Below are 27,471 nucleotides of genomic sequence, written 5' to 3'. Positions count from 1 at the left end.
ATTAGTACTGTTATTAGTACTGTTATTAGTACTGTTATTAGTATAGTACTGTTATTAGTACTGTTATTAGTACTGTTATTACTACTGTTATTAGTGCTGTTATTACTACTGTTATTACTACTGTTATTACTACTGTTATTAGTACTGTTATTACTACTGTTATTACTACTGTTATTAGTATTGTTATTAGTACTGTTATTAGTACTGTTATTACTACTGTTATTAGTACTGTTATTAGTACTGTTATTAATACTGTTATTACTACTGTTATTTGTATTGTTATTAGTACTGTTATTAGTATTGTTATTAGTACTGTTATTAGTACTGTTATTACTACTGTTATTAGTGCTGTTATTAGTATTGTTATTACTATTGTTATTACTACTGTTATTACTACTGTTATTACTACTGTTATTACTACTGTTATTACTACTGTTATTGGTATTGTTATTAGTACTGTTATTAGTACTGTTATTACCACTGTTATTAGTACTGTTATTAGTACTGCTATTACTACTGTTATTAGTACTGTTATTAGTACTGTTATTACTATCGTTATTACTGCTGTTATTAGTGCTGTTATTAGTATTGTTATTAGTACTGTTATTAGTACTGTTATTAGTACTGTTATTACTACTGTTATTAGTACTGTTATTAGTACTGCTATTAGTACTGTTATTACTACTGTTATTACTACTGTTATTACTACTGTTATTAGTACTGTTATTAGTACTGTTATTACTACTGTTATTAGTACTGTTATTAATACTGGTATTAGTACTGTTATTACTACTGTTATTAGTACTGTTATTACTACTGTTATTGGTAGTTATTACTACTGTTATTACTACTGTTATTAGTACTGTTATTAGTACTGTTATTGGTACTGTTATTAGTACTGTTATTAGTACTGTTATTAGTACTGTTATTACTACTGTTATTACTACTGTTATTAATACTGTTATTAGGACTGTTATTACTACTGTTATTAGTACTGTTATTACTACTGTTATTAGTACTGTTATTACTACTGTTATTAGTACTGTTATTACTACTGTTATTACTACTGTTATTAGTACTGTTATTAGTACTGTTATTAGTACTGTTATTAGTACTGTTATTACTACTGTTATTAGTATTGTTATTAGTACTGTTATTAGTATTGTTATTAGTACTGTTATTAGTACTGTTATTACTACTGTTATTAGTGCTGTTATTAGTATTGTTATTAGTACTGTTATTAGTACTGTTATTACTACTGTTATTACTACTGTTATTACTACTGTTATTGGTATTGTTATTAGTACTGTTATTACTACTGTTATTACTACTGTTATTAGTACTGTTATTAGTACTGTTATTAGTACTGCTATTACTACTGTTATTAGTACTGTTATTAGTACTGTTATTACTACCGTTATTACTGCCGTTATTAGTGCTGTTATTAGTACTGTTATTAGTAGTGTTATTAGTACTGTTATTAGTACTGTTATTACTACTGTTATTACTACTGTTATTAGTACTGTTATTAGTACTGTTATTACAACTGTTATTAGTACTGTTATTACTACTGTTATTAGTACTGTTATTAGTACTGTTATTACTACTGTTATTAGTACTGTTATTAATACTGGTATTAGTACTGTTATTACTACTGTTATTAGTACTGTTATTAGTACTGTTATTAGTACTGTTATTACTACTGTTACTGGTACTGTTATTAGTACTGTCATCGGTACTGTTATTACTACTGTTATCGGTACTGTTACTAGTACTGCTATTGGTACTGCTATTGGTACTGTTATTACTACTGTTATTAGTACTGTTATTAGTACTGTTATTGGTACTGTTATTAGTACTCTTATTACTACTGTTATTACTACTGTTATTAGTACTGTCATTGGTACTGTTATTAGTACTGTTATTACTACTGTTATTAGTACTGTTATTAGTACTGTTATTAGTAGTGTTATTAGTACTGTTATTGGTACTGTTATTTGTACTGTTATTACTACTGTTATTACTACTGTTATTAGTACTGTTATTAGTACTGTTATTACTACTGTTATTAGTACTGTTATTACTACTGTTATTACTACTGTTATTAATACTGTTATTAGGACTGTTATTACTACTGTTATTAGTACTGTTATTACTACTGTTATTAGTACTGTTATTACTACTGTTATTACCACTGTTATTAGTACTGTTATTAGTACTGTTATTACTACTGTTATTACTACTGTTATTACTACTGTTATTAGTACTGTTATTACTACTGTTACTAGTACTGTTATTACTACTGTTATTACTATTGTTATTACTACTTTTATTAGTACTGTTATTACTACTGTTATTAGTACTGTTATTACCACTGTTATTGGTACTGTTACTAGTATTGCTATTGGTACTGCTATTGGTACTGTTATTACTACTGTTATTAGTACTGTTATTAGTACTGTTATTACTACTGCTATTACACCTGTTATTACTACTGTTATTAGTACTGTTATTGGTACTGTTATTGGTACTGTTATTAGTATCGTTATTAATACTGTTATTAGTACTATTATTAGTACTGTTATTACTACTGTTATTACTACTGTTATTAGTACTGTTATTACTACTGTTATTAGTACTGTTATTACTACTGTTATTAGTACTGTTATTACTACTGTTATTACTACTGTTATTACTACTGTTATTACTACTGTTATTAGTACTGTTATTACTACTGTTATTACTACTGTTATTAGTACTGTTATTAGTACTGTTATTGGTACTGTTATTAGTACTGTTATTAGTACTGTTATTAGTACTGGCATTTGAGTGAATTCTGAAAAAGTGGAACATGTTTTGCCTACCTGTTCAGACATCTATTAAATAATCAGTTAAATAAAGGTTAAATAAGAACGCAAAATAAAAAAAATCTATCCAACATATTAGCCCAACACTTCATACATTTCGGACAAACTTATACACTGCTCAATAAAATAAAGGGAACACTTAAACAACACAATGTAACTCCAAGTCAATCACACTTCTGTGAAATCAAACTGTCCACTTAGGAAGCAACACTGATTGACAATAAATTGCACATGCTGTTGTGCAAATGGAAAAGACAAAAGGTGGAAATTATAGGCAATTAGCAAGACACCCCCCAAAACAGGAGTGATTCTGCAGGTGGTGACCACAGACCACTTCTCAGTTCCTATGCTTCCTGGCTGATGTTTTGGTCACTTTTGAATGCTGGCGGTACTCTCACTCTAGTGGTAGCATGAGACGGAGTCTACAACCCACACAAGTGGCTCAGGTAGTGCAGTTCATCCAGGATGGCACATCAATGCGAACTGTGGCAAAAAGGTTTGCTGTGTCTGTCAGCGTAGTGTCCAGAGCATGCAGGCCCTACCAGGAGACAGGCCAGTACATCAGGAGACGTGGAGGAGGCCGTAGGAGGGCAACAACCCAGCAGCAGGACCGGTACCTCCGCCTTAGTGCAAGGAGGTGCACTGCCAGAGCCCTGCAAAATGACCTCCAGCAGGCCACAAATGTGCATGTGTCAGCATATGGTCTCACAAGGGGTCTGAGGATCTCATCTCGGTACCTAATGGCAGTCAGGCTACCTCTGGCGAGCACATGGAGGGCTGTGCGGCCCCACAAAGAAATGCCACCCCACACCATGACTGACCCATCGCCAAACTGGTCATGCTGGAGGATGTTGCAGGCAGCAGAACGTTCTCCACGGCGTCTCCAGACTCTGTCACGTCTGTCACATGTGCTCATGTGCTCAGTGTGAACCTGCTTTCATCTGTGAAGAGCACAGGGTGCCAGTGGCGAATTTGCCAATCTTGGTGTTTTCTGGCAAATGCCAAACGTCCTGCACGGTGTTGGGCTGTAAGCACAACCCCCACCTGTGGACGTCGGGCCCTCATACCACCCTCATGGAGTCTGTTTCTGACCGTTTGAGCAGACACATGCACATTTGTGGCCTGCTGGAGGTCATTTTGCAGGGCGCTGGCAGTGCACCTCCTTGCACTAAGGCGGAGGTAGCGGTCCTGCTGCTGGGTTGTTGCCCTCCTACGGCCTCCTCCACGTCTCCTGATGTACTGGCCTGTCTCCTGGTAGCGCCTGCATGCTCTGGACACTACGCTGACAGACACAGCAAACCTTTTTGCCACAGTTCGCATTGATGTGCCATCCTGGATGAACTGCACTACCTGAGCCACTTGTGTGGGTTGTAGACTCCGTCTCATGCTACCACTAGAGTGAGAGCACCGCCAGCATCCAAAAGTGACCAAAACATCAGCCAGGAAGCATAGGAACTGAGAAGTGGTCTGTGGTCACCACCTGCAGAATCACTCCTGTTTTGGGGGGTGTCTTGCTAATTGCCTATAATTTCCACCTTTTGTCTATTCCATTTGCACAACAGCATGTGAAATTTATTGTCAATCAGTGTTGCTTCCTAAGTGGACAGTTTGATTTCACAGAAGTGTGATTGACTTGGAGTTACATTGTGTTGTTTAAGTGTGTCACGGTCCTGACCTGTTTTCTGTTAGTTTGTGTATGTGTTAGCTGGTCAGGACGTGAGTTTGGGTGGGCAGTCTATGTTTTCTGTTTCTATGTTGGTTTAAGGGTGACCTGATATGGCTCTCAATTAGAGGCAGGTGGTTTTCATTTCCTCTGATTGAGAGCCATATTAAGGTAGGTGTTTTACACTGTTTGTTTGTGGGTGGTTGTCTCCTGTGTCTGTATGTTATTTCGTACCACACGGGACTGTTGCGGTGTGTATGTAGTCTGTTCCTGTTCGTGCGTTCTTCGTTTCTATGTAAGTTCTCATGTTTAGGTCAGTCTACTTTCGTTTTGTTATTTTGTATCTTTTCAAGTATAGTTCGTTTTCTGTCTACGTCGTGTTTGTTGTTTTGTCGTGAAATACAGAAATCATGTCATCATACCTCGCTGCACATTGGTCTTCAGATCCCTCTCTCCTCTCCTCGTCTGAGGAGGAGGAGGATTTAGAGTATCATTACAAAGTGTTCCCTTTATTTTTTTGAGCAGTGTATATATATATAGATATGTATAGTATGAAACACTAAAGGTTATTGGAACTGTGTTATATTGTAAGTTTATTGAAAGAGTGACTGTGATATTCGTTGGGAAGACATGGACACAATAAAAGCAGAAGTATTATCTGTGTAATACTATTTGTTCATGTCAGACAGACAACAGCTGTATTTACCATTAGATATAGAAGTAGAGATATGAGGTAGGATCATTCTTCCTGGTTGCAAATATAAATACTGACATTAAATACTCAATGAAAACACTGAACACACTTTTCGGTACATTTGATCAGAAACTGTCAGTCTTGACTTAACCCAATCGATGCCTCATCAAATCTTCAGGATAACTTGAGATACACATGAATGACTCGAGTTTAAATACAAAACTCTCAGTGACCTTAAACTTTTACTGCAGTGGGTTAAATCAGGGTCACACAGAGGGATTCTGGGTAATATTAAACAAATCTACTTTAAAACAAAAGTATCCACTTCTCACACACATGGTTATGGGCTTAAAAAAAAAAGACGACACCTGTACCATGTCAGATATAGAGTTGAAATGTATTCAATTTTGAGTTTGCATCCCAATATTACACGTTATATACACCACAGAAGACTGAATCGTTTGACATTCTGAATCGTTTGACATTCTATGTCAAAATCGTTTGACATAGAAACACCAGATTTATCCACATATTCTTTTAATTACGTTTATTATTTATAAAATTATGAAAAATATGAATAACATTCATATGACTGCTGGACAGGGCTACTGAATGAATAAGGCAAAAGTCAGAGTTAAGAGGATCTCAAGTTAGAGGATTTGGGGCGTGCATAGTCAGCGACTGATTCGTCCCATGGTGTCCATGTAACTGTATAACTTTAGTACATCCCCTCGCCCCGACCTCGGGCGCGAACAAGGGACCCTCTGCACACATCAACAACAGTCACCCACGAAGCGGCGTTACCCATCGCTCCACAAAAGCCGCGGCCCTTGCAGAGCAAGGGGAAACCCTACTTCAAGTCTCAGAGCAAGTGACGTAACCGATTGAAACGCTATTAGCGCGTACCCGCTAACTAGCTAGCCATTTCACATCCGTTACATCCACAGCCAAACATCTCCAGCGATATCTTGTGTGGCTCAGGGCATGATCTTGCTGTAAGCCAGCAGCATAGGGGTCTCGTAGTGGAAGTAACCTGCTCCCACAAACACCCTGATTCCGTCGGGGCCACACACGGCAGCGTCCACCTTCGGGGAAGGGCAGCCTGGACTCCCTGACCACTCCTCTCAGAGTGGAGACCAGCTCAATGTCAAACATCTGGTTCACTGCATTGGAGAGAAATGAAGATCTTATCATGTGACAAGGGTCATATTCATTAGGGCACCAAATGGACTGAAACAGAGGGTAAGAATACCTGTAAGAAAACGATTGCTTTGGTTTTCTGTTTTTATTAAAACGTTTCGCTACGGTGAACACTAATAAATACGACCCAGGTATGGGGATCAGGTCATGTGACACGGAAGTGATGATTGTTGTGTTTATACGTTAATGCTTTTTCCGGTATACATTACACTACGCTCTACGCGTGCCTGTAAATGTATGGAGGGGGGGAAATAAAGAAGGTTAGCACCGCACCCTTGATGACGTGCAAAATGGAATGTTCTCCACAGATAAAAGCAGTGTCCAACGGGCCATGGATCTCCAGCGCATCTTTCAGGGGAATCACACCACCAGGCGGTAAAGCTGCCCACCAGACTCATACAGAAACAGCTGCTCCTCCTGTTGGCACAACATACATCAGTGAAGAAACATTACAAGTGTGTGCTACACATTGGTTGTGTAAGAGGCGAGTTTCCCACCTCACTATGTAAAAGCACCTACTATAGGTGGAAATATCAATATAATATAAATCAAATTATTGTTATTACAAGAAGCCCATCGAGGGACAAACACTGGAAATCAGCTCCAGCTAATGTGTGATGGGGCCCATGGCCTTTTCCTCCCTGCCCCTCTCCCTCCCTCCCTGCCTCCCTCCCTCCCTCTCCCTCTCCCTCTCCCTCTCCCTCTCCCTCTCCCTCTCCCTCTCTCTCTCTCTCTCTCTCTCTCCCTCTCTCCCTCTCTCCCTCTCTCCCTCTCTCCCTCTCTCCCTCTCTCCCTCTCTCCCTCTCTCCCTCTCTCCCTCTCTCCCTCTCTCCCTCTCTCCCTCCCTCCCTGCCTGCCTGCCTGCCTGCCTCCCTGCCTGCCTGCCTCCCTCCCTCCCTCCCTCTCTCTCTCTCTCTCTCTCTCTCTCTCTCTCTCTCTCTCTCTCTCTCTCTCTCTCTCTCTCTCTCTCTCTCTCTCTCTCTCTCTCTCTCTCTCTCTCTCTCTCTCTCTCTCTCTCTCTCTGCCTCCCCCCCTCTCCCTCCCTCCCTCTCCCTCCCTCCCTCTCTCTCTCCATCCCTCCATCCCTCTCTCTCCCTGCCCCTCCCTCTCTCCCTCTCTCTCTCCCTCCCTCCCTCTCTCTGCCTCCCCCCCTCTCCCTCCCTCCCTCCCTCTCTCTGCCTCCCCCCCTCTCTCCCCCTCCCTCTCTCTCTCCATCCCTCCATCCCTCCCTCCCTCTCTCTCACCTTGATTAAGTGCAGGTGGCCAGCGTAAAAGAAGGCTGCAGTCACCTCTGCAGTTCCTTGAAGGTTTGAGCGATTGGGAAGGCATGCCAGCCATCATTACACCACCCATTCTTCTGCAAGTAATAATCACATGTAATAAGCGGGCAGACAGTTTTGGAAAGATTTAAGATAGGAGTATTTATTTTATTTTGTCTTTATTTAACCAGATAGGTCAAAACATTTGTCTTTTATAATAAAAGGCTACAGTGCAGGTTAATACAACCATATGAATACACACACAGGTACACAACCAGAGGTTAAACACAATATGAATACTCACAGGTACACACACACACCGGGTCAAAACAAAGCCATACACACCTCTGAAGGCGAAGGATTTCTCCGGGCCGTCTTCTGTCATGGCGTCCAGGGGGGCGTGGCTGCAACGCTCCCTCTCCGTGTGGTCGCTCCAACGGCCTGGGTGGCATCATGATCAAATCAGAAACATCCCCAGAAGCACATAAAAAAAAGGTAGGCTCAGCGATGCAAGACTTTTCTCTCACACAGTCACACAAATCAAATCAAATTTTATTGGTCACATACACGTGTTTAGCAGATGTTATTGCGGGTGTAGCGGAATGCTATCTGCGCATGTGCACGGGTTCGCTTCGCACTGCCCGGTGCTGCACGGGTTCGCTTCACACTGCCCGGTGCTGCACGGGTTCGCTTCACACTGCCCGGTGCTGCACGGGTTCGCTTCACACTGCCCGGCGCTGCACGGGTTCGCTTCGCGCTGCACGGGTTCGCTTCGCGCTGCACGGGTTCGCTTCACGCTGCACGGGTTCGCTTCACGCTGCACGGGTTCGCTTCACGCTGCCCGGTGCTGCACGGGTTCGCTTCACGCTGCACGGGTTCGCTTCACGCTGCCCGGTGCTGCACGGGTTCGCTTCGCACTGCACGGCGCTGCACGGGTTCGCTTCGCGCTGCACGGGTTCGCTTCGCGCTGCACGGGTTCGCTTCACGCTGCACGGGTTCGCTTCACGCTGCACGGGTTCGCTTCACGCTGCACGGGTTCGCTTCGCACTGCACGGCGCTGCACGGGTTCGCTTCGCGCTGCACGGGTTCGCTTCACACTGCCCGGTGCTGCACGGGTTCACTTCACGCTGCACGGGTTCGCTTCACGCTGCACGGCGCTGCACGGGTTCGCTTCACGCTGCCCGGCGCTGCACGGGTTCGCTTCACGCTACACGGCTCTGCACGGGTTCGCTTCACGCTGCTACAGTACAACGTGGTAGCTACGGGACATAAAACAGCGAAGAAGTTCAGATTCGCGCTTCAACACTCTTAGTTGTTGAAGAGATTCACACACTACTGCTATTTATTTTCTTGCTGAGTCTACCTTTAATAACAACCATACAAAATGTCTGGTCAACTTTAAGATGTCAGCTGTGTTTGAAATCTCTGTTCAGCTGCACCCCCTGGACTCACTGAAGTTGGGGCACTTCATGAAGAAGTCGCGGGCGTCTTTGGGGTACTTCCCCGTCACAGTTCCGGACCAAGGGTGGAACTTGGTGAACTGGTGTCCATGGAAACAGTAGTAGTCTCCAGTTGGTGCTTGTAGTAGCTGAACACTTTGGTGTCCTGCACCAGAGAAAACACAGGACAGAGGTCAGAGGTCAGCCACCTCAGAGATGTCCTTGGGGAAGCCCGTCTCCAGGACATGGCTACGCTCGTGGTAGCTGAACACCTTGTTGTCATAGAGAAGAGAGAGGAGAGGAATCTTTATAACCTATCAGAGGGCAAGGTTGCGCTACTACAATATCGTTTAGTACCTTGTTGTCCTAGAGTGGAGAGAGCTGGAGATGCAGGAGAGGAGAGTGGAGCTACTACCATATTGTTTAGTACCTTGTTGTCCTAGAGTGGAGAGAGGAGGAGATGCAGGAGAGGAGAGAGGAGGAGATGCAGGAGAGGAGAGTGGAGCTACTACCATATCGTTTAGTACCTTGTTGTCCTAGAGTGGAGGAGATGCAGGAGATGAGAGTGGAGCTACTACAATATCGTTTAGTACCTTGTTGTCCTAGAGTGGAGGAGATGCAGGAGAGGAGAGTGGAGCTACTACCATATTGTTTAGTACCTTGTTGTCCTAGAGTGGAGGAGATGCAGGAGAGGAGGGTGGAGCTACTACCATATCGTTTAGTACCTTGTTGTCCTAGAGTGGAGGAGATGCAGGAGAGGAGAGAGGAGGAGATGCAGGAGAGGAGAGTGGAGGAGATGCAGGAGAGGAGAGTGGAGGAGATGCAGGAGAGGAGAGTGGAGGAGATGCAGGAGAGGAGAGTGGAGGAGATGCAGGAGAGGAGGGTGGAGGAGATGCAGGAGAGGAGGGTGGAGCTACTACCATATCGTATAGTACCTTGTTGTTCTAGAGTGGAGAGAGGAGGAGATGCAGGACAGGAGGGTGGAGCTACTACCATATCGTTTAGTACCTTGTTGTCCTAGAGTGGAGAGAGGAGGAGATGCAGGAGAGGAGAGTGGAGCTACTACCATATTGTTAAGGCCAATCCAGTCTTTTTAATATCTGGGTATAAAGGGTGTTTCTGGACAGGACCAATGTTCAGGTTTGTGGAGGAACTGATGTAATTAGTTACATGTCAAATCAAATCATTTTGTATTTGTCACATACATGTGTTCAGCAGATGTTATTGCGGGGGAAGCAAAATGCTTGTGAATGTCTTTTAGGTTGGGTAAACAAAAGTACTTGAATTCCTGTATGTGGTTACAATCACACCATGAGTCGTTAATCATGAAACATACACCACCGCCCTTCTTCTTCCCGGAGAGATGTTATCTGATTACAACAACAAAAAACGGTGAATGTAATCAGTTACGTTAACCGGCAAATATTAAAGATACTTTTGAAAAACTAGATGATTACTTCTTGGATTAGTTTTAAATTCAGAAAGGATGTTTGACAAAAATTTACATTATTACATCTTTGTTTTTAATTCAGAATTGAAAAAAAAGGTGCAAGTTTAAGTTTGTTCCACCTGAGTGAGTCTGACCACCAATCAGAGACCATTATAATGACACACCCAAATGATGACCACCAATCAGAGACCACTACGATGACACACCAAATGATGACCACCAATCAAAGACCACTACGATGACACATCAAATGATGACCACCAATCAAAGACCACTACGATGACACATCAAATGCGTTTGATGGATCGTTTTTGTCTTCTTCTAAATGCCTATTACTGAAAGTAATCCAAAAGTAACTGAAAGTAATCCAATTATATGTTACTGAATTTGGATGATCCAAAAGTTACATTACTGATTACAATGTTGTACAGGTAACTAGCAACTGTAACAAATTAGAATTTAGAAAGTAACCTACCCAACCATGCCAATGTTTCAGTAGATATCCCTAGGAGTTGAAAATCAATTTTGGGATTTAAAAGACGTTGAAAAGACATCGTTCGACACATTTTGCTCACTGGAATGGTAAAAACAGGAAGTGAAATGTTAATACCAGGAAGAAGTAGGTATGCAGATGGTCTTCGTCGTTAGGCTGGTGGAGACAAAAAGCGGCATCAATGTGACCCAGGTGATGATGCTCGTCCAGCTCCTTGTAGGAACCGTTGATCAGCTCAGAGGGACCGTGGAAGCCGGCCCACGTGTGGTCACCTGGCAGAACCAAATCCACATAGTCGGTCAACTCAGATTAATAAAGATCGTCCACTAGGCAACAACTTTCCATCACTGTTTTCTAGAGAGGTCTGGGATGCATCTAAACATCCTGATCAATAACAGTTGTCACGTTGGCATAAATGATTCGGGAGACAGATACAGGAATGCGTAAAAAGGGTTTTTAATTAAGCCCAAATTACGGCGCGCCGTGTAAAGGCACGGGGACGAAGATCAAACAAACACGTAACAAAACACAGGGTAGAAACCCAAAACAAAAGAGCGAGTAGTACCTTGAATAAATAACACAACGCGCACAATGATTAACACACGGGACGAGACCCGTAATCATCTGCTCAATCCACAAGGGCACGAAAGCCCAAAACACACAGCACAGGTCCTCACACGCACTAACGGAAATTGTAACAATAATCAACAGTCCAATGGAAACCAAAGAGCACACGTATACAAGTACTAATCCGTGGGAAAAGGGGACAGGTGAGCGTAATGAACGTTCCCGGAGGGATCCGTGACAATAGTAGCAATAATACTGATCAATAATAATACTGATCAATAATAATACTGATCAATAATAATACTGATCATCAATAATAATACTGATCAATAATAGATAATAGTCGAATTATGACTTATCAATACTGAGAGACAGATGGGGTTCATGGCTGATGATTGATTGATTTTATTTGAAAGTAAAAAAAAAAAAAAATCTGTACATAGACACATGATACATTAACCACGTTTCCACATTAACCACATTAACCACGTCACTCATTAACCACGTCACTCATTAACCACATTAACCACGTCACTCATTAACCACGTCACTCATTAACCACGTCACTCATTAACCACGTTTCCTCATTAACCACGTCACTCATTACCCACATTAACCACGTCACTCATTAACCACGTCACTCATTAACCACGTCACTCATTAACCACGTCACTCATTAACCACGTCACTCATTAACCACATTAACCGCGTCACTCATTAACCACGTCACTCATTAACCACGTCACTCATTAACCACGTCACTCATTAACCACGTTTCCTCATTAACCACGTCTCTCATTAACCACACTAACCACGTCACTCATTAACCACGTCACTCATTAACCACGTCACTCATTAACCACGTCACTCATTAACCACGTTTCCACATTAACCACGTCACTCATTAACCACGTCACTCATTAACCACATTAACCACGTCACTCATTAACCACGTCACTCATTAACCACGTCACTCATTAACCACATTAACCACGTCACTCATTAACCACGTCACTCATTAACCACGTCACTCATTAACCACGTCACTCATTAACCACATTAACCACGTCACTCATTAACCACATTAACCACGTCACTCATTAACCACATTAACCACGTCACTCATTAACCACGTTTACTCATTAACCACGTTTACTCATTAACCACGTCACTCATTAACCACATTAACCACGTCACTCATTAACCACGTCACTCATTAACCACGTCACTCATTAACCACGTCTCTCATTAACCACGTCACTTATTAACCACGTCACTCATTAACCACATTAACCACGTCACTCATTAACCACGTCACTCATTAACCACATTAACCACGTCACTCATTAACCACGTTTACTCATTAACCACGTCACTCATTAACCACATTAACCACGTCACTCATTAACCACGTCACTCATTAGCCACGTCACTCATTAACCACGTCACTCATTAACCACGTCACTCATTAACCACGTTAACCACGTCACTCATTAACCACATTAACCACGTCACTCATTAACCACGTTTACTCATTAACCACGTCACTCATTAACCACGTCACTCATTAACCACGTCACTCATTAACCACGTCACTCATTAACCACATTAACCGCGTCACTCATTAACCACGTCACTCATTAACCACGTCACTCATTAACTACGTCACTCATTAACCACGTCACTCATTAACCACGTCACTCATTAACCACGTCACTCATTAACCACGTCACTCATTAACCACGTCACTCATTAACCACATTAACCGCGTCACTCATTAACCACGTCACTCATTAACCACATCACTTATTAACCACGTCACTCATTAACCACATTAACCGCGTCACTCATTAACCACGTCACTCATTAACCACGTCACTCATTAACCACGTTAACCACGTCACTCATTAACCACGTCACTTATTAACCACATTAACCACGTCACTCATTAACCACGTCACTCATTAACCACGTCACTCATTAACCACGTCACTCATTAACCACGTCACTCATTAACCACGTCACTCATTAACCACATTAACCGCGTCACTCATTAACCACGTCACTCATTAACTACGTCACTCATTAACCACGTCACTCATTAACCACGTCACTTATTAACCACGTCACTCATTAACCACATTAACCACGTCACTCATTAACCACGTTAACCACGTCACTCATTAACCACATTAACCACGTCACTCATTAACCACGTCACTCATTAACCACGTCACTCATTAACCACGTCACTTATTAACCACGTCACTCATTAACCACATTAACCACGTCACTCATTAACCACGTCACTTATTAACCACATTAACCACGTCACTCATTAACCACGTTTCCACATTAACCACGTCACTCATTAACCACGTCACTCATTAACCACATTAACCACATTAACCACGTCACTCATTAACCACGTTTCCATCCACAGTTTTTATGCAAGTAAAGTCATACCGTATATAAAAAATAAAGTGAAGTTTAAATAAAGTTTCAGTACAACTTTATGAATGCCGACAGATCGTTTGTTCATTTGACCCGCTGGGATCTTTTTGTGTCTGTAAATTTAATTATGTGAGAAATGGCGGCGGAAACGCCTTTATGCACAAATATTGATATAACTTCATGTCAATAATGTTTGTACCAGGTTTTGTGTTGCTACCATGTTGTTCTGTTGCCATGTTGTTGTCATGATGTGTTGCTACCATGTTGTTGTCATGTTGTGTTGCTACCATGTTGTTGTCATGTTGTGTTGCTACCATGTTGTTGTCATGTTGTGTTGCTACCATGTTGTTGTCATGTTGTGTTGCTACCATGTTGTTGTCATGATGTGTTGCTACCATGTTGTTGTCATGTTATGTTGCTACCATGTTGTTGTCATGTTATGTTGCTACCATGTTGTTGTCATGTTGTGTTGCTACCGTGTTGTTGTCATGTTATGTTGCTACCATGTTGTTGTCATGTTGTGTTGCTACCGTGTTGTTGTCATGTTGTGTTGCTACCATGTTGTTGTCATGTTGTGTTGCTACCATGTTGTTGTCATGTTGTGTTGCTACCATGTTGTTGTCATGTTGTGTTGCTACCATGTTGTTGTCATGTTGTGTTGCTACCATGCTGTGTTGTCATGTTGTGTTGCTACCATGTTGTTGTCATGTTGTGTTGCTACCATGTTGTTGTCATGTTGTGTTGCTGCCATGTTGTTGTCATGTTGTGTTGCTACCATGTTGTTGTCATGTTGTGTTTCTACCATGTTGTTGTCATGTTGTATTGCTACCATGTTGTTGTCATGTTGTGTTGCTACCATGGTGTTGTCATGTTGTGTTGCTACCGTGTTGTTGTCATGTTGTGCTGCTGCCATGTTGTGTTGCTACCATGTTGTTGTCATGTTGTGTTGCTACCACGTTGTTGTCATGTTGTGTTGCTACCATGTTGTTGTCATGTTGTGTTGCTACCATGTTGTTGTCATGTTGTGTTTCTACCACGTTGTTGTCATGTTGTTTTGCTACCATGCTGTGTTGTTGTGTGTTGCTGTTTTGCTATGTTGTTACCTCAGGTCTCTCTTTATGTAGTGTTGTGTTGTCTCTCTTGTCGTGATGTGTGTTTTGTCCTATATTTTTAAATCGCAGCCCCCGTCCCCGCAGGAGGCCTTTTTCCTTTTGGTAGAACGTCATTGTAAATAAGAATTCGTCCTTAACTGACTTGCCTAGTTAAATAAAGTGATGACACGGTGTGTGGTCCTCAAACTACGACTCGGGAAACCACACAGTTAATTAGGCTACTGACAAAATAAATGATGCTATAACTTCACAGGGTTGTGAAAGTGCACGGTAATCTTTATGCTCTTTTTCCAATAAATATAGAAGGGTCTCATTGTCCATAATAATCTCCTCATGTAGACTGGCCTAACCGCTCTGTGTCTGCCAGCTCTTGGCTAGAGCACAGATGCCAAGACCAGGAACATTTGCTATTTAACTTAACAGTTTTTTGTGACAAATCTAAATCGTTAGAGTTGAAAATGAGATGGGGAAACACATTGAACTTTCAATTTTTATTAGGTACATAAAAACATAAGCAAAAAAAGTACATTTTGTGTGCACTACATCTCCACGCCCTGACCTTAGAGATCCTTTTTTATGTCTCTATTTTGGTTTGGTCAGGGCGTGAGTTGGGGTGGACATTCTATGTTTTGGTCTCCTCCCTTAGAAGATCGTTACAGTGCACTACATCGTCACCCACTGATTTTTAAATCTGCTACAAATCCGTTTGGTGGAAACGCACGACTGGTGAGGAAAATACTTATATTTTCATTTTTGCGGACTTTTGAATATTCACATGAAAATCTGTCGCCAATTGAATGGAAACCTAGCTACTTATTTAAATTGTGGTGCATAATGGAACGTGTCAGTTAGTTACCCTTGAAGAAGTAGGTGATTCTCTTGGCGTCCGTGGGGTGATCGCATCAAACTCAATCTCTTCACAACGGTCCATCTGGGCTCCATGGTGATCTGGTCCAGCTAGGGTTGCAAAGGAAGAGTGTATTACTGGAAACTTTCAAAGTGTCACACCCTAATCTGTTTTATCTGTCTTTGTGACTTTCTCCACCCCCACTCTAGGTGTCGCCCATCTTCTCCATTATCCCCTGTGTATTTATACCCGTGTTCTCTGTTTGTCTGTTGCCAGTTCGTCTTGTTTATCATGACAATCAGCGTTGTTGTTCTCAGCTCCTGCTTTTCCCCAGTCTCTCCTTTTTCTCTTCCTCCTGGTTTTTGACCCTTGCCTGTCCTGACTCTGAGCCCGCCTGCCTGACCACTCTTCCTGAGCTTGCCTGCTGACCTGTACCTTTGCCCCACCTCTGGATTGCTGACCTCTGCCTACCCTGAGCCTGCCTGCCGTCTGGTACCGTTGCCCCACTTCTGGATTGCTGACCCCTGCCTGCCTTGACCTGTCTATTGCCTGCCCCTGTTCGATTATTAAACTATTGTGAATTTTACGTGTCTACATCTGGGTCTTACCTCGATTCCTGATACAAAAGGGAGGGTATATTACCGGAAACTTTCAAAGTTGACCAGTAAACTACCATAATGTTGGTAACTTTCAGTTTATTTGGAATTATATAAAATTACATAGTGGCCTTTCTGGGTATTTCAGATGAATAAGCATAATTTATTTTCAAACTGAAAATCTGGTGTTTCTATGTTGTGTTATAGTTCAGTCTTCTGTGATGTAAATAACGTGTAATATTGGGATGTAAACTCAAAATTGAATACATTTCAACTCTATACCTGACGTGGTACAGGTGTTGTCTTTTTTTTTTTTAAAGCCCATAAACGTGTGTGTGAGGTGAATATACTTCTGTTTCAAAGTAGATTTGTTTAAGACTACCCAGAATCCCTATGTGCGACCCTGATTTAGCCCACTGCAGTAAGAGGTTAACTGAAAACAATGCCATTGTTGATTGGTACTGCTACCATGTTGTCCCCCCCCCCCCCCACCCTGTTATGTGTCTCTGCTGTTCTCATAATGTGCTGTTTAACCCCCCCCCCCCCCGTTATGTGCCTATGCTGTTCTCACAACGTGCTGTTTAACTCCCCCCCTGTTATGAGCCTCTGCTGTTCTCACAACGTGCTGTTTTAACCCCCCCCCCCCTGTTATGTGTCTCTGCTGTTCTCACAATGTGCTGTTTTAGCTCCCCCCCCTGTTATGTGTCTCTGCTGTTCTCACAATGTGCTGTTTTAGCCCCCCCCCCCCCCCCCCCCCGTTATGTGTCTCTGCTGTTCTCACAATGTGCTGTTTTAGCTCCCCCCCCCTTTTATGTGTCTCTGCTGTGTGCAGATGACCATCCCCAACATCTCATTCCAAAATCCTGGGCATTAATATGGACTTGGTCGCCCCTTTGCTGCTATAACAGTCTCCACTCTTCTGGGAAAGATTCATCACTCCAGAGAAAATGTTCCCACTGCTCCAGAGTTTAACTGTGGCGAGCTTTACACCAGTCCAGCCGACGCTTTGCATTGCGCATGGTGATCTTATGCTTGTGTTGCGGCTGCTCGGCCACGGAAACCCATTTCATGACGTTGCTTCCAGAGGCAGTTTGGAACTCGGTTGCAACCGAGGACAAACGATTGTTACACGCTATGCGCTTCAACACTCAGCGGTTATGTTCCCGTGAGCTTGTGTGGCCTACCACTTTGCGGCTGAGCCGTTGTTGCTCCTAAACGTTCTACTTTTTAATAAACAGCACTTTCGGTTGACCCGGAGCAGCTCTAGCAGGGCGGACATTTTTCAGCTTCCAGAAAGTGTGTATATGTTCTTGTGACATGGGGCCCATGCTGTTCACGACGTTGAGATCAGCAAACCCGCTCGCCCACACTGAGCCATGCACGGGGTCTGTGGTTGTGAGGCCGGTTGGACGTACTGCCAAATTCTCTAAAATAGAGTTGTAATCAGCTTATGGAGGAGAAATTAACATTCAATTCTCTGGCAACAGCTTTGGTGTACATTTCTGCAGTCAGCGTGGCAATTGCACTCTCCCTCAAAACTTGAGATGTTAGTGGCATTGTAATTGTTGTGACAAAACTGCACATTTTCGAGAGGCCTTGTATTGTCCTCAGCACAAGATGCACCTGTGTAATGATATGATATGCCACACCTGTCAGGTAGATGGATTATCTTGGCAAAGGAGACATGCTCACTAACAGGGATGTAAAACAAAATTAGAGAGAAATAAGCTTTTTGTGCGGATTGAAAATGTATGATATCTTTTATATTGTTTATATCTGAGCCGTTGTTGCTCCTAGAAGTTTCTACTTCACAATAACAGCACTTACAGTTGACCGGGGCAGCTCTAGCAGGGCCGAAATTTGACGAACTGACTTGTTGGAAAGGTGGCATCCTATGACGGTGCCACGTTGAAAGTCACTGAGCTCTTTGGTAAGGCCATTCTACTGACAATGTTTGTCTATGGAGATTGCATGGCTGTGTGCTCAATGTTATGCACCTGTCAGCAACGGATGTGGCTGAAATAGCCGAATCCACTCATTTGAAGGGGTGTCCACATACAGCACTTGTCAAAAGTTTGGACACCTACTCATTCAAGGGTTTTTCTTTATTTTTGTACCCCACTGTGATTGTAGAATAATATTGAAGACATCAAAACTATGAAAAAGCACATGGAATCATGTAGTACCCAAAAAAGTGTTAAACAAATAAAAATACAGTATATTCTAGATTCTAGATTCTTCAAAGTAGCCACACTTTGCCTTGATGACAGCTTTGCACACTCTTGGCATTCTCTCAACCAGCTTCACCTGGAATGCTTTTCCAACAGACTTGAAGGAGTTCCCACATATGCTGAGCACTTGTTGGCTGCTTTTCCTTCACTCTGCGGTCCAACTCATCCCATTCGATCTCAATTGGGTTAAGGTCGTATCACGTTTCAGTTAAGACCCAGATACAGACAACATCTAAAGTAACAACAGTATATTAATCGAACAGGGACAGGCAAAAAGCAGGTCAAGGGCAGGCAAAGGTCAGTAATCCAGAAAGGTGGGGTAAAGGTACAGGACGGCAGGCAGGTTCAGGGTCGGGGCAGGCAAAGGTCAGTAATCCAGAAAGGTGGGGTAAAGGTACAGGACGGCAGGCAGGCTCAGGGTTGGGGCAGGCAGAGGTCAGTAATCCAGAAAGGTGGGGTAAAGGTACAGGACGACAGGCAGGCTCAGGGTCGGGGCAGGCAGGATGGTCAACACCGGGAAAATTAGGAAACAGGAACAAATAGAGAGACAGGAGCAGAGGGGAAAACGCTGGTAGGCTTGACGAAACAAAACGAACTGGCAACAGACAAACAGAGAACACAGGTATAAATACACAGGGGATAATGGGGAGGATGGGCAACACCTGGAGGGGGGTAAACCCTTTACAATAAAGATCTGTGAAGTTATTTGGATTTTTAAGAATTATCTTTGAAAAACAGGATCCTGAAAAAGGGTAGTTTCTTTTTTCCCCCCTGAATTTATATAGTACGCAAGTCCAGAGAAGACATATGACCAAAAACAAATATTCCTTCATGTTATTTACCTTTATGATCACGACATAACAAAAGCTGTTTTGTCGAGATCACAAAATAAACTCTATGAATGGAAGTGGAAGTATTGATAAAATATAGATCAACGTTTTTATTGATTGTACATGTCATACTAACATCATGCTTTATAAATTAATTTATAAGTTTATAAATCATATTTATGGATAATATAAAAAAATGTACAGAGTGGGTGAACTCCCTTGCTGACGGGCTGATCAGATACAATATCAGCCACAGAGCTTGTTTAGATTCATAAGCAACCTCAGAGGTCTATAAATCAGGATTCTGCCTTGTAGGCTGTTTCATAAGTAAAGCTGAAGATTATCAGTCTATTATGTACAGTTACTTTGGAAAGTATTCAGACCCCTTGACTTTTTCCACGTTATGTTAAAGCCTTATTCTAAAATCCTTAGAAATATACACACAATACCCCATGATAACGAAGCGAAAAACAGGTTTAAACATTTTGAAATGTATTAAAAATAAAAAACAGAAATGCATTATTTACATAAGTATGCAGACCCTTTGATATGAGATTCGAAATTGAGCTCAGGTGCCTCCAGTTTCCATTGATCATCCTTGAGATGTTTCTACAACTTGAGTGGAGTCCATCTGTGGTAAATTCAATTGATTGGACGTGATTTGGAAATGCACACACCTGTCTATATAAGGTCCGACAGTTGACAGTGCAAAAACCAATCCATGAGGTGAAAAGAATTGCACGTAGAGCTCCGAGACAGAATTTTATTAAGGCGCAGATCTGGGGAAGGGTGACAAAACAATTCTGCAGCATTGAAGATCCCCAAGAACATAGTGGCCTCCAACATTCTTAAATGGAAGAAGTTTGGAACCACCAAGACTCCTCCTAGAGCTGGTCACCAGGCCAAACTCAGCAATCGGGGGAGAAGGGACTTGGTCAGGGAGGTGACCAAGAACCCATTGGTCACTCTGACAGAGCTCTTGAGTTCCTCCATGGAGATGGGAGAACCTTTCAGAAGGACAACAATCTCTGCAGCACTCCACCAATTAGGCCTTTACGGTAGAGTAGCCAGACGAAAGACACTCCTCAGTAAAAGGCACATGGCAGCCCACTTGGAGTTTTCCAAAGGGCACCTAAAGACTCTCAGACCATGAGAAACAAGATTCTCTAGTCTGATCAAACCAAGATTGAACTCTATGGCCTGAATGCCAAGCATCACATCTGGTGGGAACCTGGCACCATCCCCACAGTAAAGCATGGTGGTGGCAGCATCATGCTGTGGGGATGTTTTTCAGCGGGAAGGTCTGGGATAATAGTGTTCCGGGATTCCTCTGATGGCATTGAGGAGTACACCACATCAGTCATTGACATCATCAATAATTGCATCGATGACGTCGTTCCCACAGTGACCGTATGTACATACCCCAACCAGAAGCCATGGATTACAGGCAAAATCCACACTGAGCTAAAGGCTAGAGTTGCCGCTTTCAAGGAGCGGGACTCTATCCTGGAAGCTTATAAGAAATCCCGCTATGCCCTCCGCCGAACCATCAAACAGGCAAAGCGTCAATACATTACTAAGATCGAATCGTACAACGCCGGCTCTGACGCTCGTCGGATGTGGCAGGGCTTGCAACCATTACAGACTACAAAGGGAAGCACAGCCGAGAGCTGCCCAGTGACACAAGCCTACCAGACGAGCTAAACTACTTCTATGCTCGCTTCGAGGCAAATAACACTGAAACGTGCATGAGAGCACCAGCTGTTCCGGAAGACTGTGTGATAACGCTCTCCGCAGCCGATGTGAGTAAGACCTTTAAACAGGTCAACAGACGGGTTACCAGGACGTGTACTGCGAGCATGCGCTGACCAGCTGGCAAGTGTCTTCACTGACATTTTCAACCTCTCCCTGTCCGAGTCTGTAATACCAACATGTTTTAAACAGACCACCATAGTCCCTGTGCCCAAGAACACTAAGGTAACCTGCCTAAATGACTACCGACCCGTAGCACTCACGTCTGTAGCCATGAAGTGCTTTGAAAGGTTGGTCATGGCTCACATCAACACCATTATCCCAGAAACCCTAGACCCACTTCAATTTGCATACCGCCCAAACAGATCCACAGATGATGCAATCTCTATTGCACTCCACACTGCCCTTTCCCACCTGGACAAAAAGAACACCTATGTGAGAATGCTATTCATTGATTACAGCTCAGCGTTCAACACCATAGTGCGCTCAAAGCTCATCACTAAGCTAAGGATCCTGGGACTAAACACCTGCCTCTGCAACTGGATCCTGGACTTCCTGACATGGCGCCCCCAGGTGGTAAGGGTAGGTAACAACACATCCGCCACGCTGATCCTCAACACAGGGGCCCCTCAGGAGTGCGTGCTCAGTCCCCTCCTGTACTCCCTGTTCACTCATGACTGCACGGCCAGGCACGACTCCAACACCATCATTAAGTTGGCCGATGACACAACAGTGGTAGGCCTGATCACCGACAACGACAAGACAGCCTATAGGGAAGAGGTCAGAGACCTGGTAGTGTGGTGCCAGGACAACAACCTCTCCCTCAACGTGATCAAGACAAAGAAGATGATTGTGGACTACAGGAAAAAGAGGACTGAGCACTCCCCCATTCTCATCAACAGGGCTGTAGTGGAGCAGGTTCAGAGATTCAAGTTCCTTGGTGTCCACAAAAAGTTATCCTTTATCCGTTTATAAAAAGTTATAAAAACATCCTCAAAAAGTTATACAGCTGCACCATCGAGAGCACCGCCTGGTACGGCAACTGCTCGCTATCTGACCGTACGCGCTACAGAGGGTAGTGCGTACGGCCCAGTACATCACTGGGTCCAAGCTTCCTGCCATCCAGGACCTCTATACCAGGCGGTGTCAGAGGAAAGCCTAAAAAAATTGTCAAAGACTCCGGTCACCCAAGTCATAGACTGTTCTCTCTGCTACCGCAAGTGATACTGGAGCGCGAAGTCTAGGACCAAAAGGCTCCTTAGCAGCTTCCTAAACAGTTTGAAAACCTATGTTGGCTTTGGTATTAATATCCAGCTAACGTTAGTGGGAATTTAAATTGCCCTGCTCCCTTGGCTTCCCCCATGTTCTCCTGACAAACTGACTTGCTATCTAAGAATGATAACTTTGAACTATTAATAATGAACGATCTTAGTCTGAATTGTTTTGAAAGATATTTGTGCTGAGCTAAATTTCACCCAGCTGATAACCAAGCTGATAACCAAGATAACCAAGATAACCACGGCCAAATCCACAAGGCCCAATGAAATCTATCCTGATTGATCTTATTCTGACAAAATACACCAGCGAAATATGATGCCAGTGGTGTTTTCTCTCTGGATATTAGCGACCATTGCTCAGTTGTCTGTGTTGATTGTTCTTACATTGCACTTGATGCGGTATAGCCTTTGAACCAGGTCATAACATAGAAATAAACTAATTGAAAATGACAAGTAGTTAATGGCAGGGTTGCCTTCAAAATCAAATCAATCTGCCATTCTGCACTTGAGCAAGGCGGTTAACCCCCAACAACAACTGTTCCCCGGGCGCCGAAGACGTGGATGTTGATTAAGGTTGACCCCCCGCACCTTTCTGATTCAGAGGGGTTGGGTTAAATGCAGGAAGACACCTTTCAGTTGAATACATTCAGTTGTAAAACCGACTACGTATCTCACCCCTTTACTTTCCCCAAACTCACCTTTCACAATGACTTCAAGGTTCCTGAAAAGACAAGATGAAATGCAGACCTTGTTATCTCAGCAGTGTACAGTTGATCCAAATAGAAAACATGTTTATATAATCAGGCCTTGAGAAAGCACAAAACCTGTGTGACCAGACCACTGTCCTCTGTGTTATTGACATCCCACTGCAGTGACCAGCCTACTGTCCTCTGTGTTATTGACATCCCACTGCAGTGACCAGCCTACTGTCCTCTGTGTTATTGACATCCCACTGCAGTGACCAGCCTACTGTCCTCTGTGTTATTGACATCCCACTGCAGTGTGACCAGCCTACTGTCCTCTGTGTTACTGACATCCCACTGCAATGTGACCAGCCTACTGTCCTCTGTGTTACTGACATCCCACTGCAGTGACCAGCCTACTGTCCTCTGTGTTATTGACATCCCACTGCAGTGTGACCAGACCACTGTCCTCTGTGTTATTGACATCCCACTGCAGTGACCAGACCCCTGTCCTCTGTGTTATTGACATCCCACTGCAGTGTGACCAAACTACTGTCCTCTGTGTTATTGACATCCCACTGCAGTGTGACCAGACCACTGTCCTCTGTGTTATTGACATTCCACTGCAGTGACCAGCCTACTGTCCTCTGTGTTACTGACATCCCACTGCAGTGTGACCAGCCTACTGTCCTCTGTGTTACTGACATCCCACTGCAGTGTGACCAGCCTACTGTCCTCTGTGTTACTGACATCCCACTGCAGTGACCAGCCTACTGTCCTCTGTGTTATTGACATCCCACTGCAGTGACCAGACCCCTGTCCTCTGTGTTATTGACATCCCACTGCAGTGTGACCAGACCACTGTCCTCTGTGTTATTGACATCCCACTGCAGTGACCAGCCTACTGTCCTCTGTGCTATTGACATCCCACTGCAGTGACCAGACCACTGTCCTCTGTGTTATTGACATCCCACTACAGTGTGACCAGCCTACTGTCCTCTGTGTTACTGACATCCCACTGCAGTGTGACCAGCCTACTGTCCTCTGTGTTACTGACATCCCACTGCAGTGACCAGCCTACTGTCCTCTGTGTTATTGACATCCCACTGCAGTGACCAGACCCCTGTCCTCTGTGTTATTGACATCCCACTGCAGTGACCAGACCACTGTCCTCTGTGTTATTGACATCCCACTGCAGTGACCAGCCTACTGTCCACTGTGTTATTGACATCCCACTGCAGTGTGACCAGCCTACTGTCCTCTGTGTTATTGACATCCCACTGCAGTGTGACCAGCCTACTGTCCTCTGTGTTATTGACATCCCACTGCAGTGTGACCAGACCACTGTCCTCTGTGTTATTGACATCCCACTGCAGTGTGACCAGTCTACTGTCCTCTGTGTTATTGACATCCCACTGCAGTGTGACCAGCCTACTGTCCTCTGTGTTACTGACATCCCACTGCAGTGTGACCAGCCTACTGTCCTCTGTGTTACTGACATCCCACTGCAGTGACCAGACCACTGTCCTCTGTGTTACTGACATCCCACTGCAGTGACCAGACCACTGTCCTCTGTGTTACTGACATGCCACTGCAGTGACCAGCAAACTGTCCTCTGTGTTACTGACATCCCACTGCAGTGACCAGCAAACTGTCCTCTGTGTTATTGACATCCCACTGTATTGTGACCAGCCTACGTCCTCTGTGTTATTGACATCCCACTGCAGTGACGAGACCACTGTCCTCTGTGTTATTGACATCCCACTGCAGTGTGACCAGCCTACTGTCATCTGTGTTACTGACATCCCACTGCAGTGACCAGCATACTGTCCTCTGTGTTATTGACATCCCACTGCAGTGTGACCAGCCTACTGTCCTCTGTGTTATTGACATCCCACTGCAGTGTGACCAGCCTACTGTCCTCTGTGTTATTGACATCCCACTGCAGTAACCAGACCACTGTCCTCTGTGTTATTGACATCCCACTGCAGTGTGACAAGCCTATTGTCCTCTGTGTTGTTGAGATCCCACTGCAGTGTGACCAGCCTACTGTCCTCTGTGTTACTGACATCCCACTGCAGTGTGACCAGACCACTTTGTTATTGACATCCCACTGCAGTGACCAGCCTACTGTCCTCTGTGTTATTGACATCCCACTGCAGTGACCAGCCTACTGTCCTCTGTGTTATTGACATCCCACTGCAGTGACCAGCCTACTGTCCTCTGTGTTATTGACATCCCACTGCAGTGACCAGCCTACTGTCCTCTGTGTTATTGACATCCCACTGCAGTGATCAGCCTACTGTCCTCTGTGTTATTGACATCCCACTGCAGTGACCAGACCACTGTGTTATTGACATCCCACTGCATTGTGACCAGACCACTGTCCTCTGTGTTATTGACATCCCACTGCAGTGACCAGACCACTGTCCTCTGTGTTACTGACATCCCACTGCAGTGTGACCAGCCTACTGTCCTCTGTGTTATTGACATCCCACTGCAGTGACCAGCCTACTGTCCTCTGTGTTATTGACATCCCACTGCAGTGTGACCAGACCACTGTCCTCTGTGTTACTGACATCCCACTGCAGTGACCAGACCACTGTCCTCTGTGTTATTGACATCCCACTGCAGTGACCAGACCAATGTCCTCTGTGTTATTGACATCCCACTGCAGTGTGACCAGACCACTGTCCTCTGTGTTATTGACATCCCACTGCAGTGACCAGCCTTCTGTCCTTTGTGTTATTGACATCCCACTGCAGTGTGACCAGACCACTGTCCTCTGTGTTACTGACATCCCACTGCAGTGTGACCAGCCTACTGTCCTCTGTGTTATTGACATCCCACTGCAGTGACCAGTCTACTGTCCTCTGTGTTATTGACATCCCACTGCAGTGACCAGCATCCTGTCCTCTGTGTTATTGACATCCCACTGCAGTGACCAGCCTCCTGTCCTCTGTGTTATTGACATCCCACTGCAGTGACCAGCCTCCTGTCCTCTGTGTTATTGACATCCCACTGCAGTGACCAGCCTACTGTCCTCTGTGTTATTGACATCCCACTGCAGTGTGACCAGCCTACTGTCCTCTGTGTTATTGACATCCCACTGCAGTGACCAGCCTACTGTCCTCTGTGTTATTGACATCCCACTGTAGTGACTAGACTACTGTCCTCTGTGTTATTGACATCCCACTGCAGTGTGACCAGACCACTGTCCTCTGTGTTATTGACATCCCACTGTAGTGTGACCAGACCAGACAAACAAATCTGAAAGCATGTTTTCAACTAGTCGTATCTGAAGTCACCTAGACATAATGGTTGGCACTAACAACCTCTCTATAATGCATAAATAATATCCACACTGAATATGAGGGTGAGAGCAGAATGCTCAGCGTGGCTACTTACTGTGGGGCGACGTGGCAGAAAGCCAGGGCCAGGCACAGTGTCTGGGAGAGCAGTCCCATGATGAGAGAGAGAGAGAGAGTGAGAGAGAGAGCTAGAGAGTGAGAGAGAGAGCTAGAGAGAGAGAGGGAGCTAGAGAGAGAGAGCTAGAGAGAGAGAGTGAGAGCTAGAGAGAGAGTGAGAGCTAGAGAGAGAGAGAGCTAGAGAGAGAGTGAGAGCTAGAGAGAGAGTGAGAGCTAGAGAGAGTGAGAGCTAGAGAGAGTGAGAGCTAGAGAGAGAGAGAGCTAGAGAGAGAGAGAGCTAGAGAGAGAGAGAGAGCTAGAGAGAGAGAGAGAGCTAGAGAGAGAGAGAGCTAGAGAGAGAGAGAGCTAGAGAGAGAGAGCTAGAGAGAGAGCTAGAGAGAGAGAGAGCTAGAGAGAGAGCTAGAGAGAGCGAGAGAGAGAGAGAGCTAGAGAGAGAGAGAGCTAGAGAGAGAGCTAGAGAGAGAGAGAGCTAGAGAGAGAGAGAGAGAGAGAGAGAGAGAGAGAGAAATAGCTAAAGAGAGCAGTCGTCTGTGTCCAGGAGAAAGTTCTGGAGAGAGCACAGTGTAAAGTTGCCTGGGCTGCAGCTGGACCTTTATACCGGAGATGGGGTTGCGGGGGGGGGGGGGGGG

The 27,471-nt window shown here is 44.0% G+C and overlaps 1 pseudogene; it reads right to left on the bottom strand.

Moving 5' to 3' along the window:
* Positions 1-5,106: 5,106 nt before the first annotated feature.
* Positions 5,107-27,417, bottom strand: LOC129821563 (hemopexin-like; annotated as a pseudogene).
* Between the last annotated feature and the right edge of the window lie 54 nt (positions 27,418-27,471).

The sequence above is a fragment of the Salvelinus fontinalis genome, chromosome 23 (assembly GCF_029448725.1).
Source record: "Salvelinus fontinalis isolate EN_2023a chromosome 23, ASM2944872v1, whole genome shotgun sequence".
Classification (NCBI taxonomy): domain Eukaryota; kingdom Metazoa; phylum Chordata; class Actinopteri; order Salmoniformes; family Salmonidae; genus Salvelinus; species Salvelinus fontinalis.
Note: the sequence above shows the minus strand (reverse complement) of the source record. Positions and strands in the feature narration are given on the sequence as shown.